The 16325-nt window shown below is 44.5% G+C and overlaps 1 protein-coding gene and 1 pseudogene across 1 annotated transcript in view; one reads left to right on the top strand and one right to left on the bottom strand.

The window, feature by feature from the left end:
* Positions 1-16325, bottom strand: part of Nceh1 (neutral cholesterol ester hydrolase 1) — a 60662-nt gene that overhangs the window by 28477 nt on the left and 15860 nt on the right. The window lies entirely within an intron of this gene.
* Positions 14633-14956, top strand: LOC129690432 (60S ribosomal protein L35a-like; annotated as a pseudogene).

Genomic DNA, 16325 nt, shown 5'->3' with positions numbered 1-16325 from the left:
CTCTACATAACGTGCCAATGTTTTCTGAATATAGCTCTAATCAGTCCCACTGTCACGATGCCGCTCTGCTGTAGCCCTGGCAGGAAGGAGATATTACACAGAGAAACACTGTGCTCTCTGTTCAGCAATCCGACTGCTGAAATAGGGATCCTAAAACCACAGCCCCAGACAATGCCATGCTTGGGGTACCTAAGAAGACGTGATGTCAGAATACAACCAGAGGAAGAACTTGCCTGGCAGGAAGTGATCTCACACTGCCTCATCATTAAATTACCATGTGCATTTTTTTTACAGGCTTTTGTCTTATCTTTTCCATAGAACTATAACCACTGATGTTGACATCGGCCAATGGGGTGCCTGCAGTCACTCTAAATTGTCTATTAGCTGTCACACCCTGAGAGACTACATTTCACTAGCAGCATCTGAGTCTGTTCAGTGGAGAAAGGATGACTCTGCACTTTGCTGGACACAGAAATGGCACCATCTGTCTGGCATCCCCATGTGGCACAGACTGATAAAGGACTTACGCCTGGGAGAGGAGCGCTCCTCTGTAAACATGTAGGGATGACCTGGGGGTATAGGAGCACATGGGAGTATTTAAATCACGTGAGGTAAACCAAGCCCGAGGACTTACCAGGCATTAGCCTGAGGAAAGGATGTAACTTTCCCACCTCCACCCTCTAAAGCGGAAGACACACAACACTGCACTGGTGATGGCGTCCACCGACCAGGTCATGTGACCACCAGTGTGTGTATTCATGAACCAACAAGCAGACGACTCCCTGACTCCAGGGACTTCAGCTCAGACCAAGCAATGCCCCTGATGTGGCCTACTTGGAACTGCTGTCTGTCCTGTCCTCTTTGTCCTGCTGCCTGCGCCTGCTCTTTGTCTATCACCACAAACGTTCATCTGGATCTGGCCCTACCCTCTGCCACTACCACCTCCAGCATCAGTTCAGCTCAAGCCTCGACACGGAGGACTGCAACCAACAGGTTTCATTAGTTTACAAATGGCACGTGTTCTGTGGACTCCCAAAGGCTCTTTGCATGCCTATCCTCCTCGACTTCGGCCACTGGTAGGCCTCTTTGAAACTCCTGGGATTCTGCAGAGACCGTTTTAACCCTATGTAGCTATTTTGTAGCCTAATTATACACCTAAGTATATTACATATGTAGATAGAGATAACGTATATTTGCTTTGTGATACGTGTTTGCCTCAGCCAGCTCAGGGAATGCCGGGACTCTTGGCAACTGCTGCTAGCAAAACCACTGCACCTTGTGAGTTTACTGTTGTTCAAAAAATTCTGACACTGAGAAAAAGATACAGATGTCCCCATCCGTTTCTGGCATAGAGTGCTCACTGCAACTGCTATAGGGAAGGTAGAAAGTTGGAGTCTTTGTTCCCAGCTTGGCCAAACTGTAAACAAACACACCTTCCTGTTACCACACCTTTCCTTTTAAACTAGTCCATGGATTCATAGACCTGTAGGCCTGGCCACACCACCAATAACCTTATGCTGCCTAGGTTACATTGCTCAGCATATCCAGGGCTTGCCAATGAACCTGAACTGCAGATAACACCCTGTAATAACCTGTTACCCATTGCTGCCAGAGCTCCTGCCCTGAAGGCTGACATTATTCTGGCTCCTGCTGAACACCCTGTTTCCTGGGGTAGGGGTTATGTGTGTGCTCTAAGCATTCCAGTTTGGTCTTATTCTACATAGCAATCTCATTGCTTGGCACCCCACCCTTCGTATTCGGGCATAACTTGCATAACTTATCTGTTACCTGCTGTCTCGTTCGGCAGTGCCTTTGGAAGCAAGCAGGCTCCGCACCTGCACACACAAATAGCAGCTGCTGACTTTACAGACTCAGTACATCAGTTGACAGTAGTCAGGAACTTGAGCCTGGGTGGAGTGTGGCTGTTCTGATCATGGAAATCAGCACACACTACAACTCAGTGTAGACCTACTCAGACTCCTGACTGTTAGGAGAGCCTCCATCGGGTTCCAAATCATCCCTGTATCTTCCTGGCTCTGTTCTTTTGTTCAGTGTTATTTTGTCACATAAACCTTTTCTTCCAACACAGAGACTACGTTGGACCCAGCGTTCTTTCTGGTGCCCAGCTGTATAGACTCCACAGAAAACCATCGGAGAACATCACTAGGCCACGCTGAGGCTGGAGTTGTACCTCCCGCTGGTAAAATGCTTCCTTAGCAGAACTGGGTTTGATCCACAGCACTTCGTGAACTAGGTATGGAAGTGCATGCCTGTAATCCTCACATGTGGAAGGCAGAGGCAGGAAGAACAGAAGTGCAAGGTTTTCCTCCGATATACAGCAAGTTCAAGGCCAAAGTCAAGAGACTTTGTGTCTAGAAACAAATAAATGAGTAAAACTAGCCAGGCAGTGGTGGCACATGCCTTTAATCTCAGCACTAGGGAGGCAGAGGCAGGTGGATATCTTGAGTTCTGAGCTCAAAGACAGCCTGGTCTACAGAGAAAGTTCCAAAGATAGCTAAAGCTACACAAAGAAACCCTGTCTCATAGACAGATGGACAGACAGATGATAGAGGAAGACATCCTCTGATACCTCAGCTCTATAACAAGGCTCTCATGAGGTCACTCTATTAAAGAGCTGTTTAATTTGTTTCAGCTTGTTTTTTTTTTTTCTCATTTATTTATTTTATTCACTTTCTATCCTTGTAGCCCCTTCCCAGTCCTACCCTCTCTCCTTCTCCCCTCCCCTTTTTCTCAGAAAAGGGGAGCTCCCTTCCCATCTAACCCAGCTCATCAAGTTGCATCAGGACTAAATGTGTCCTCTTCCCCTGGGACCTGTCAAGGCAAGGGAAGGCTAGCAAGGGAGTCTGTGACCGACGCAGTCCCCATTTCTTTACTAGAGTACCCCCACTTGGAGCCCAAGCTGCCATTTTGCTTCAGATTGTTAATCTGCACACTCAAGAATTCTATCACAGGTTTCAAAGCAAACCTAAGAACCTTAAGTCCCCAAGAGACTCTTGGCCAAGGACAGAGGGATCCAATACACCCAAATATTTCCCTCTAAATGCAGGGTGTTGTTTCCCTCCCCAAACACCTCAAAGGCTCGATAGCTTCATCTCAGGGAAGCAAAGAGGATGTGCTAGCCTCTTCAGTTCCTTATCTGTGGCTTGTCTGGTTTTTTCACTGTTGTCTTTTCACTACCACCAGAAATTAAGTAGTTTCCATAAGGCTAATGTATGAGTTAAATTCCAAAAGCCTCCTGTACTCTAAAAGATCATCCAACGAAACAGACTGTATGTGCTGCCATGGGCTGCTCATCACTATGAAGAAAGCTCAGACGAAACTGACCACAGATGAGAACTGGGGAACTGAATTTGCTCCAAGTACCATTACTACCTACTGTACAGGTATATCTACTCTCAAAAACAGACACATCTAAAATCGGATCTCCATCACACACCATCTGGAACACTTAGCCTTTCATAGTCACACACAATGAAGCTAGGATAGCAAAGGATATCTGAGCATCTTGGAAAGGATACGGGACTCTCCCAGGCTCAGCAACAATGGCAGGACCAAGGATGGCTCCAGCATCACCTCTCTCCCTGCAATCCTTCTCCCTCCCTGTAACACTCTCAGCCCTACTCACTTCGTCTCCCTTGCCTTCCAAGCACAGCATGAAAGTTAGAATAAACGGTCAGAGTTCAGGCTGGGGATATACTTAGTGGAGGCTCAGCACCACCAAAAGAGACAGACAAGAATTAGGCTCTTTTCTCCTCATGCTATAAACACCCTGGCAGGAATGAAGATCTTCTAAAGACACACCTGCCACATTCCCCTAGGCTATCAGATTATTGATATAACAGTCCCCAAAGAAATCGAATTTCCTCAAGAATGTTACCTTGAGAGAAGGAGGAAAGGCTGAAGCCTGGTGCCAGCCAGCTGAGAAACCTGTCTCCCAGGAGGAGATTTCATAACCTGACTTGTCAGAGGACAGGCAGGAGAGACCAGAGCATGCTAAAAGCAGGAACACATGGAAGCCAGGCCTGCTAAGCGCTGCCTGGCTTTACCCCTCTAGTAAAGCTGAAATCTCCTGTCAAGACCCTGAAGTTGGACACAGAGTCCACAGAGTTTTTATTTATGGTCGCACTACTTAAATCTTCTCCTCTTCATTACCATTATAACTGCTCTGTTGTGGACAGGTGACTGAGTCAGGTTAGGAGGGTGGCCAGGGCCAGTCTCTGACCTTAACAGTTCTGGAAACAATTTCCCTGCTACTTATCACATTGCTAACTAGATCAAGAGCCCAGTCAGATAAGATCTGGGTCTGAGGGCCCAGTTTTTGTTGTTGTTGTTGTTTTGTTTTGTTTTTTTTCCTGGGCTGGGCTGTAGCTCATTAGTAAGGGAATAAAGGCCTAGCATATGAGAGACCCTCGGTTTTCCCTAGTGTCAAAAAGAAAAAGACCCTAATGGCTGCTGTGATGCCAAGTACTTTTTATGTGATTATTATTTGAGTTTTAAGAGCTTGATACATACTGGATATAAGTCCCTTTTCAAACACATTACTTGGAAATATGTCCTTCAGTTTTGTGGGTTTATATTCATTCTTTGCTTTTTGTTTTTTCTGTGTAGGTATGTGTGGTACAGCATATGCATTTGTTAGCATGGGGCATGTTCATATGTATCTTATGTATATGTGTGTTTACATGGAGGCCAGAAGTCAATTTTGGTATCTTTCCATCATTTTTTTTTTTAATATAGGGTCTCTCACTGGACCTGAAGCTCACTGGTCCTGCCAGGCTGGCGATTCAGTGAACTTCAGTGGCCCACCCGTCTCCATTCTCCCATACTGAGATTGTAGGCACATGCTGTCTGCCCAGCGTGTGAAAAAACAAGACCAACCAACCAAAACAAAACAAAAACTTGGGTTCTGGCAATCTAACTTCAAGTCTTCATGCTCACTTGACAGACACTTAACCATGAGTCCTCATGCTCACTTTCTGTACATTGATTATTTTTTAATATCCATGGAAGTGTTATTTTCTTACCACCCCCTAAGAAAGAAAGAAAGAAAGAAAGAAAGAAAGAAAGAAAGAAAGAAAGAAAGAAAGAAAGAAAGAGGAAAAAAAGAAAAAAAAGAAAAGCAATGTTTTTACTGCCTTGGGTACTGATCCTAAACAAAAGCTCTCTGAGGCTGTCCTGCTCAGAGCCTCTTCTGATAGCCAGGACAAGGGACTTTTGTTTTCACTTCATTGTTCCAGACAGCAGCTGATTCCATCTGTGAAAGGGTTAAATAAGCAGAACTAACTCTGTGTTGTTTCTCAGACTCCATCCAAGGTTAGCTTGTCCTTGGAGTACCTTGGTTCCCACCCTTAAGTGCTAAGATAAAAACCACAGAATGTTCTCAGCAGCCTGCAGCTAGACACAGCAACTGAGGCAGACTGATAAAGATGGGGTCAGTTACGAAAACATAAGTTGTTCCCAGGGTCACGGTGCTCCTCTTGGCAAGCTGCTCCTCTCTGTGGTTTGGCCAGGGGCCGTTAATCAACTAGGAGTATTTCATTCCTTTACCTTTTGTCCAATCATGTAACACCAAGGCTTGGAGGTCCCTGCTTGCATTTTTTCCCTTTAAAAACCCTGTTCTCTTGGAGCTGGGGGCCATTCTCCCACCGGCTATGACGGGTGGGATTGCGACCCAAGCTCAAGCTTGAATAAAGACCCTTGTGTGTTTTGCATCGGACTCGTGTTCCTGGTGGTCTCTTGGGGGGAGGAGAGTGTCTCATGACCTAGGCATAACACCTGCTGCATAAAAGGTTGCAAACAAAAACTTCCAACTCCCTTCTGGAATATAGCAATACATGCTTGCCCACTCATGACCTTTGCCTGGCTTCACACACAAGCTCCACAGAGCACTGCAAAGGCTGGATTTATCTGCTTTCTATAAAATTCAGGAAGCAGAAAATTAGGTGAACTCAACAAATGACTTCCTGTTTTTACATCTAGGGCTCTCTATACCTTAAAATCTGACTAGCCTCCTACATGGCAGGATATACATTATTCCTCAAATGGTACACAAATTCTAAACATGCAAGGAAAATGATTTTTATAGATATTTACTAATGTCTGAGGAGCTGGGCAATGATAACCCGTTCATGTTTATCCACAATAATAATAATTAACTAATGTATTCTATATAATTTTTTTTTCAAGACAAGGTTTCTCTGTGTATCCTTGCCTATCCTCGACTCTCTTTGTAAACCAGGCTGGCCTCAAACTCACAGAGATCCACACGTATCTGCCTCCTCTATCTGCTGGGATTACAGGTGTGCACCACCACACCCAGCTAATTTGAAATATTTAAAAACACATTATGGCCGGTGGCGGCTGCAGAAGGCGGGTAGATCTGTTTGAGTTCAAGGCCAGCCTACTCTACAGAGAGAGTTCCAGGACAGCCAGAGCTAAAACAGAGAAACCCTGTCTTGAAAAACCAAAACCAAAACTGAAATAAAACAAATAAACAATACTCAAACATTATGTACCCTTTTGTATGGCTTTAAATCATTTGAACTTTCACTCTCTGGATTCTCTGAGTCTTATGAATGAGAAAGGCAAGCAGCCCACTTAGTTGCTGCTATTTGAGGCTGAGATGTTGATTGCCTTGCCCAGATTTGACAGCACCAGATCATAACCTGACTCAGCAGTCCACCTGCTTCTGACTCATCACTGAATTACATCGATCCATTGGAAGGCAGCCAATATCCAAACAGCGCTCCAAAGCACACCTCTTCTCTCACACATGCTTTGCAGCATTAGAATGTGCAAAATTTAAAATCAGGATGGAGAAGGGGAGAGGAATATGAAATGTCTCCCAAACTGTCTTCCCTGCAGCACACTCTGCCAGCAGCTCTGCTCAACTGTACAGCAGGACCAGGATGTCACCAACAATGGAGCCTGAGAAAATCAGCCTCAGAGTCGTTCAGTCGGGCTTGAAAAACTGCTTCTTCTGCCCTCTCTTCCCTAATTCATTGATTATAGCTGTAGGTCGTCATATGGCGTAATGGCTCTTCATAGCAAAAGCCCAAGCCTCTTCAGCAAGAAGAGTTTCCACAGCCAGTGGTTAGCTTCCAACCTCCCTTCCAACCCTAGGCAGCAGAGAAAGAAAGTTAGTAGGGGCAGGGGATGTAACCTCTTTGGATGTACTTCCTTGTGGTGCTTCCATTCTTCACCATCAGGTTTCCCACAGTTTAGCAAACCAGCAAACCAGCAGCAGCAGTAAACGCAGCTGCAGAACAAATCAGCAAACCAACAAACCAGCAATCAGCAATCCAGGAATCCAGCAATAGCAAAAAGCAGCAACAAGGATTTGAAGCAGTCTCTGAAGTGCTCTCTCTAGGAGCGTGCAGAAGTGAAGCATTCTCTTTCTCTCAGGGCTCCTATTTACATTCTCCAAGTCCTCCATAGGATGCTTCTCAGGTGGCAAAATCGTACTCCTACAGGAGGCAGTTTCCAGATGACAAGGATCACATGCCCTCTTACGAGGCTGTTTATCAGTTGACAAAGATCAGGTATGGATACCTGCATCCCACACTTGGGATTACAATAAAAGCATATTTATATAATATAACCAAAGCTTCCACTACATCAGCATTTAAGAGCTTGCTGCTCTTCCTGAGGACTCAAGTTTGGTTACCAGCACTCATGTCATGAGACTCACAACCACCTGCGATTCAAGGTCCACGGGATCCAATGCCCTCTTCTGCCCTCTACTAGCATGCACACTCAAGCACACATACCCCCACATACACACACACACATAAATTAAAAAATCTTAAAAAAGGAAATCATTTAATCTAGACCTATAGTTACAATAATGCAAGCTGTTTAATATTAAACACATTCAGTCAACAGCAAAACATCTATAGACAAATGGGATAATAACCTATTACTAGTCCCCTCTAAAGGGAATTTATGGGTTAATTACAAGCAAAGGGGTCCATGTGTTTAATTTTCATTAATTATTTTTGTTTTATTGTTTTAGGATATTGGGTCTCACCCTGTACTGGAGGGGCAGGGGAGCTAGGAAGATGCCAGGGACTCAGGGAGCTAGCTCTAGGTCCAGTGAGGAGACTGTCCCAAAAACCAGAGAGGGATCCTAAAGTCGATCTCTGGCCCCCATATAATGTACACACAAGAGGACACGAACATCTGTGCACACCGTAAGAAGGAAGTAAGTGTCTGCTTTGAAGCTGGGAGCCCATCCACACAAGCCACAAGAAAAACCACATATATGCAGTTTTTCTTCTCACTTACATGCATTTTACAAAACATTCTTTCTTGTTACTTACTTACAATGCATTACTTCCCCTTAACACCGGGCAGTCAACAAACTGGCGGAATAAGCAGATGCTGAAATAACGCCTAGAGGTGAATATTTAAAATTGGCTCATTTCAATAACATTTGTTAAAGTTTGGGGCTTTACAATCTCTCAGCGATACACTTCCCCCCACCTCCACCCCCGGGACAACTTTGAGGCAAATTCTTTTTTTTTTTTTTTTTTTTTTGACTACTTTAGTTTGGTTGTTTGTCTTTGACACAGGGTATCACAGGGTACCTTGTAGCTCACCCTGGCCTCTAACTTGCTTCAAGGTATTGCTGGAATTCTAGGAGTGTGCCTTACACGGCTTACGTGTGCTGAGGACCGAGAACCAAAACTAGGGCTTTGTGCACACCGTGCAAGCATCCTACCAACTCAGCTAGCCCGGCCCTTAGGCAAAAATGTTAGGCTTCAACTCACTGTCAACAGTCTCAGCAAAAATACTGACCCCACAGTCTTTTCAGATGCCGCTGAAAGGTTCAGTGGGACCTAACCTTGTTGGTGCAGATATGTTCATAAAGGGCCATTATGCCATACGATGACCTATACTTATAATCAATGAACTTGGGAAGTGGGAACAAGAGAAGCAGGTTCTCAAGCCCTGACTGAACTATTCATCAACTTTGACAGCACCCTGGATTACACGGGACCTTGTTTCAAAACACAAATAGACAAATATTATTTATTTATTTTTATTTCTAATTAGGTGAGAGAGAGAGAGAGAGTTTGAGCACCTGAGTACAGTCCCTGTGAAGGCCAGAAGACAACATGAGATCCCCAGACATGTAGTTACTAACTATTGTGAGCCTCCTCCCATGGTGCTGGAAACCCAATTCCAGTCCTCTACAAGACAATAGCAGTGTTCAATCTTAACCACTGAGCCATCCCGCCAGCCCTGATAGATACACAGATGATAGAAGACAGATCCACAGACAATACTAAGGACCTCCATGCATTCCTTCTCAGCCCTGGTACCAAGTTCTCATTCTGCTACCAGGTTCCACACAAGGAGAAGTAACCGTGTGCTGAGAATTGCCTCAGCCTGTTGAACCCTCGAGCAGTAAGGACATCTTCCGACCACCATGCTAGACTGGAGCTGAGGAATAACGGGTGAGATCACACACTGACCAGGACTGCTTAATCATGCCATCTTCTGCCCAACGCCTCGATTTTATTTAACGCTTGAGATGAAATCAGCCCCCCGTAAGACGGACTCAGGGTCGCTGCACCCCTTTATGGACCACTTCTTCCCAATGTGGTCACATCAATCATACATCCTCCTCACTCTGCTTGTTACTCTTACTCTCTCTTTAACGGGCCCGCTGGGGGCAAGTGGCCAAGCCTAGCCTGCTGGGACTGTCTGTGTCTAGAATGTTGGCCTAAAAACTCCAGTTGCAGTAGCTGTGTACTGACAACAAAGCGTGAAGAGCTCTGTGACTATGAGGCAGGGCTAGGTTCTCCTCTCAGGTTCACAACGGCGCAGCCTTTCAAAGACACCGAAAAATCCTAGTGCTAAAAAAGACACCTCTAAAACTCTGTTTAATCTTTTCACATCTACTGACTTCTCTTAAAACTAGTTGAGGGTGAGGGGCTGGAGAGATGGCTCAGCGGTTAAGAACACTGTCTACTATTCCAAAGGACCCAGGTTCAATTCCCAGCATCCACATGACAGCTCATAACTGTCTATAACTCTTGTTCCAGGGGACCCGACCCCCTTACACATGCAGACAAAACACCAATGTACATAAAAAAAAAAAAATTAAAAACTCTTTAAAAAAAAAAAAACAAACTGGTTGAGAGGGTGGACTGAAGGGATAGCTCAGTGGTTTTAGAGCACTTGTTGCTGTTGCAGAGGAGAAAGGCTCAATTTCTAACACCCGCATGCTGGTTCACAGCCATTGATAACTATAGTTCTGGAGGGCCCCAGGCTCTCTTCTGGCTTCGGCAAGTATCACACATGCATGTGATGCATATACATACTGTTAGTATTTTGGAACACAACCTCCTTCTGGGTTACCTAGCAACCCATGATGATGTCATCAGGTGTCACCAGCCAGCCAGGTGAACACACCTGGAAGGCGTGGTTACTGTGCCCCCTTAAAAGGGACAATCCTTTGCTTTACAGAAGCTTTTCAGTTTCATGAGGTCCCATTTATTGATTGTTGCTCTTAGAGCCTGTGCTGTTGGTGTTCTGTTCAGGAAGTTGTCTCCTGTGCCAATGAGTTCTAGGCTGTTCCCCACTTTTTCTTCTAACAGATTTAGAGTATCTGGTTTTACGTTGAGGTCTTTGATCCACTTGGACTTTAGTTTTGTGCAGGGTGATAAATATAGATCTATTTTCATTTTTCTGCATGTGGACATCCAGTTGGACCAGCACCATTTGTTGAAGATGCTGTCTATTTTCCATTGAATGGTTTTGGCTTCTTTGTCAAATATCGAGTATTCATAGGTGTGTGGGTTTATTTCTGGGTATTCTATGCGGTTCCATTTCTGTTTTTGTGCCAATACCATGCAGTTTTTATTACAATTGCTCTGTAGTACAACTGGAGATCGGGGATAGAGATACCTCCAGATGATCTGTTGTTGTACAGGATTGTTTTGGAGATTCTGGGTTTTTTGTTTCTCCATATGAAGCTGAGAATCTTTTTTTCAAGGTCTGTAAAGAATTGAGTTGGTATTTTGATGGGAATTGCATTGAATCTGTAGACTGCTTTTGGCAGGATGGCCATTTTCACAATGTTAATCCTACCAATCCATGAGCACGGGAGAGCTTTCCATCTTCTGAGATCTTCTTTAATTTTTTTCTTCAGTCACTGTCATAAAAACAAAATGCCTGCCTACAGATTGGGAAAGAATCTTCACTAACCTTTTATCTGATAGAGGACTAATATCGAGTATATACAAAGAACTAAAGAAGCTAAAAAGCAGCAAACCAAGTAATCCAATTAAAAAATGGGGAACAGAGCTAAACAGAGAATTCTCGACAGAGGAATATCGAATGGCAGAGAAACACTTAAAGAAATGCTCATCCTCATTAGCCATCAGGGAAATGCAAATCAAAACGACCCTGAGATATCACCTTACACCCATCAGAATGGCCAAGATGAAAAACTCAAGGGACAACATATGCTGGAGAGGTTGTGGAGAAAGGGGAACCCTCCTCCACTGCTGGTGGGAATGTAAACTGATACAACCACTCTGGAAATCTATCTGGCGCTTTCTAAGACAATTAGGAATAGTGCTTCCTCAAGACCCAGCTATACCACTGCTAGGTATATACCCAAAGTTTGCTCAAGTACACAAAAGGGATATTTGCTCAACCATGTTTATAGCAGCATTATTTGTAATAGCCAGAACCTGGAAACAACCCAGATGTCCATCAACGGAGGAATGGGTACAGAAATTGTGGTATTTTTACACAATGGAATACTACTCAGCAATCAAAAAGGAGGAAATCATGAAATTTGCAGGCAAATGGTGGGATCTAGAAAAGATCATCCTGAGTGAAATATCCCAGAAGGAGAAAGACAAACACGGCATATACTCACTTATATAGACCTATAAGATATGATAAACATAATGAAATCTATACACCTAAAAAAGATAATCAAGAGAGCGGACATGGGGTAAGATTATCAATCCTCGTTTAGAAAGACAGATGGGATGCACATTGAACATATGACAGGAGTCTACTGAGTGCATTTGAAAGACTCTAACTAGCAGTGTTTTCAAAGCAAAGACTCATGACCAAACCTTTGGCAGAGTACAGGGAATCATAAGAAAGAAGGGGAGTTAGTCTGATGAGGAAAGGATAGGAGCTCCACAAGGACCAAATATATCTGGGCACAGGGTCTTTTCTGAGACTGACATGCAACCAAGGACCATGTATGAATGTAACCTAGAACCTCTGCTCAGATGTAGCCTGTGGTAGCTCAGTAACCAATTGGCTTCCCATAGTGAGGTGAACAAGGACTATTTCTAACAGGAACTCAATGACTGGCTCTTTGGCCTCCCCACCCCCCAAGGGAGGAGCAGTCCTATTAGGCCACAGAGGAGATCTTTGCAGCCAGTCCTGAAGATACCTGATAAAACAGGATCAGATGAATGGGGAGGAGGTCCCCCCTATCAGTGGACTTGGCAAGGGGCACGGTGGAGATGAGGGAGGGAGGGAGGGACTGGGAGGGAATGAGGGATCAGGACACGGCTGAGATACAGAGTTAATAAAATGTAACTGATAAGAAAAAAATAAAATTAAAAAAAAAGGGACGATCCTACACGTGGTCTCTCTCTCACTCTCTTACTCACTTTCTCTCTTACTTCCCCCCCCCCCCTCCCTGGGGTGCCCCCCCTTTCCCCTTTCCCTTCCCCCCTCTCTTCCCCCACCATGTCCTGCTACCCAAATCCTCCATATCCCTCCTAATAAACCTCTCGCAGAGAATATCGGTTGTCCCCCTGAATCATCTATTTTTAATTTATAACACATACATGTAAGCAAACACTCATTCTTATAAAATTAAACAAGTTATGAAGACTAGTTTGGAGAAGCCTTGCCTAGTCCTGCACATTTGTTTTACAAATGGGGCCCAATTCCAACCACGCAAAGAACTGGTCCTCTGACTTCCACATGTCAACAAGTAAAGTAATTTAAAACAAACAAACAAACAAACAAAAAAAAAACCAGCAAAACTAAACACTCAAATCACAAATTACCCATAAATAGGCTAATGAACCAAAGACGCAGTTCTCTCTTCTGTTGTTGAGGTTGTAATAGTTTTTCAAATCTGTTCCTTTTCTTCCTGGTTGTTAAAATAAGCTTCATTTTTTTAATTTTAATTTGATAATACACATCTGAATAATGGTTCAACATCCTTAGCCATGGGGAAACCGAAATTAAACTGTCACAGTTCTATCTTGGCCCAATCAAAATGGGTATCTCCAAAACAATGAAAACAAATGCAGGTGAGGTGGAGGAGGGGGACTCTTCTATCCTGCAGGTAGGAAGACAGCTCTGCATAGTCACTGGTGAGATCAGTGTGAGCTCCCCCAAAAAAGGAGAAGCTGAACTGTGTGAGCCAGCTGTTCCACTTCTGCATCTTTACCTAAGGGGTTTTAAGTCAACACACCACACAGACGTGTATGTGCCCACAGTTATCTCTATTCAAAGTAGCTAAGATGGAACCAGCTCTGGGTGTCCATCAACAGATGAATGGATAAGGAAAAGATGGCACCTGTGTATAATAGCATTTTATAGCCATTCAAAACATGAGCTCATGGGCTGGGGATATAGCTCAATGGTAGAGCGTTTGTCTAGCTTGGGCAAGTTTCTGGGTTCAATCCTCAGCACCAAATTTAAAAAAAAAGGAAACATAACATTCTCAGAAAATGGTTAAAAGTATAGAAGTGTGTGTGCATGTGTCTTTCTGTCTGACTTTCTGTAGCTCATGAAAGTAAGAAGGCTGACCATTAGCAATGAGGAAGACAGAATCTAATAGAATACACATGACAAGACAAGGGAAGAGGGACCGATTTGGGTGCAGGAGGATCAGCAAGAGGCAGCATGGCAGGCAAGAGGGAAGGTGGCACACAAAGACGGAGGAAGAAGAAAAACAATATTGGCATATATGTATGAAAATGCCACAATGAAACCCATTGCTTTGTATGCTAAGTTTTAAACATGCAATCAGAAAGCTGAGCATGGTGGTACACAAATTGAATCCCTGTGCTCAGAAGGCAGAATCAGGGGAAATCTCTGTGAGTTCATAGCTAGCCTGGTCTACCTTGTCAGGTCAAGACCAGCTAGGGCTCTAGCTATCTCAAGCCAATGAATTAATTAATTAATCTGTTTTAAAAAGTCAGTTGTGGTAGCATAAACCTTGGAATCCCAGCACTCAGGAGGGTGAGGCAGAAGAACTGGTCATGATTTCAAGGCCAGCCTAGATTAAAAATAACAAAACTTTGTTTACAACAACAAAAACCCAGAAAGTAGAGAATGGAAGTTATTTTGGATGAATGGCATTGGTAGAATGCTTGCCTAACATGGTGGTGGGAGGCAATGGGTTCAGTCCCTACATAGCATACATCAGGGTCTAAAAGAAGGGAAAAAGGGGGAACAAAAAAGGGAGAGAGAAAGGAAAAAAAAAAACTATAACAGGTTTTCTCATAAGCAGAGTCCAGATGTAGACACACCCACAAGCAATAAATGTGAAAAATAGCTCTCTTTCCGCCATCTTTGCGCCTGTGGAGGCCTGCGGGGAACAAACATGCCTGGAAGGCTGTGGTGCAAGGTCATTTTTGCTGGCTACAAGCAAGGTCTCTGGAACCAAAGAGAGCACACAGCTCTTCTTAAAATTGAAGGTGCTTACCCGAGATGAAACTGAATTCTACTTAGGCAAGAGATGTGCATAAAGCAAAAATATAATACTGTGACTCCTGGAGGCAAAGATAACAAAACCAGAGCGATCTGGGGAAAAGTAACTCGGGCCCATGGAAGCAGTGACGTGGTTCCTGCCCAATTCTGAAGCAACCTTCCTGCGAAGGCCATTGGACACAGAATCCGTGTGCTGCTGTGCCCTTCTCGGATTTAAACTAGTGGAAAGTAGATAATTAAAAGTGGAAAATAAATAAATGTGAAAAATGTGTTTCAAAGGAACACCACTGACCTGTAGAGAAAACCCAGGCAGCCACTGCTGTCTCCCTCGGCACTTACCTGAGACACTACTTTCATATCCACTAACCACTAAGAGGAAGGCTATTTATAACCTCGTGTTAGAATGAGTGATGCCCAAAACTGTGCTAAGGGTCACAGGCCATGCTTAACAACAGTTCATCTGACCCTTGTCCTTGAGGTTGGCAAATAGCTGTAGACTGTAGACTGTCTGGTAACCCAGAAGTGCCCTGGACATATAGGGCTGGACAACCAAGCGTGGGTGGAAGCTGACCATGACCCAACAGAAGAGCACGTCCAGAGCGGGTAAATGTCTCCCCACCTCGCAAAAGAGGTGCAAGTTCATGTGTGATCCCTCATGGGTTTTTATTAACTACATCTGTAGTTAACTTCTCTGCTATAATAAAATGCCATGACCAAGGCAACTTACAGAAGGAAGTGTCTGGGCTTACCATTGCCAGGGATATGAGTCGATCATGGCGGGAAGCATGCCAGCAAGGAGCAGGCATGGGAGTCAGAGTGGTAACTTACGAAATGAGTTGGAATGAACTATTTACGGACACAGCTTAGCAGTGTCGTGTGTGCTAGCAACGGACCCCACGCCATGGCACATGCGCCTTAGAGCAACCCTCCTGAAGGAAGGCACCAGCCTAGAAGGCCCTGCACCTGCCTTTTTACTGTGCCACAAGGACTGGGGAAATAATTGCAGAACTGAAACCAGACAACGTGCGCTCTTTGTCCAAGCTACTTGTCACCTGCCTGAGTTTGAGCAGCTTTTGTTCCTGTTTGGTTGCTCTGTTGTTTTGCCAGACTGAATCCAGAGCTTGCCTCATCCCAAGCAAACACTCTGTCCATTACACTACACTCTCGCTTCTCTTTCTCCACTTTTTGTTTTGAGACAGGGTCTCAAAAAGTTGCCCAGGCTTGCTCTGAGCTCTTTCTGTAGCTCAGGCAGGCCTTGAACTTGAATTCCTTCTGTCCCAGCCTCCTGAGCAGCTGGGTGTTCAGGCTTGTACCCCCAGGCCTAACTGAAGATGGTGTCTGAAATAAATGGATGCACGGTGTCACTGCTTATGTTTCTCTTCCCCGTCACTTCTAGTTTCATGTTTTCTGAAGCAGTGGACCATGTATCCTATCTACTTCCTACTTAGGTTCCTCATGGGAAGGAAACAGATATGAGGGGCAAAAGCAAACAGGCTGGCTGACTGGCTGGCCCTACAGGATGCTGCCTGGCTCGAGAGCTGGGCTGTTAACTTCCTGTGAGGTGTCATCACTCCTGCCCTCTCTGG

This window comes from Psammomys obesus, unplaced genomic scaffold (assembly GCF_907164565.1).
Source record: "Psammomys obesus unplaced genomic scaffold, mPsaObe1.curated_primary_1811, whole genome shotgun sequence".
NCBI classification, from domain to species: domain Eukaryota; kingdom Metazoa; phylum Chordata; class Mammalia; order Rodentia; family Muridae; genus Psammomys; species Psammomys obesus.
Note: the sequence above shows the minus strand (reverse complement) of the source record. Positions and strands in the feature narration are given on the sequence as shown.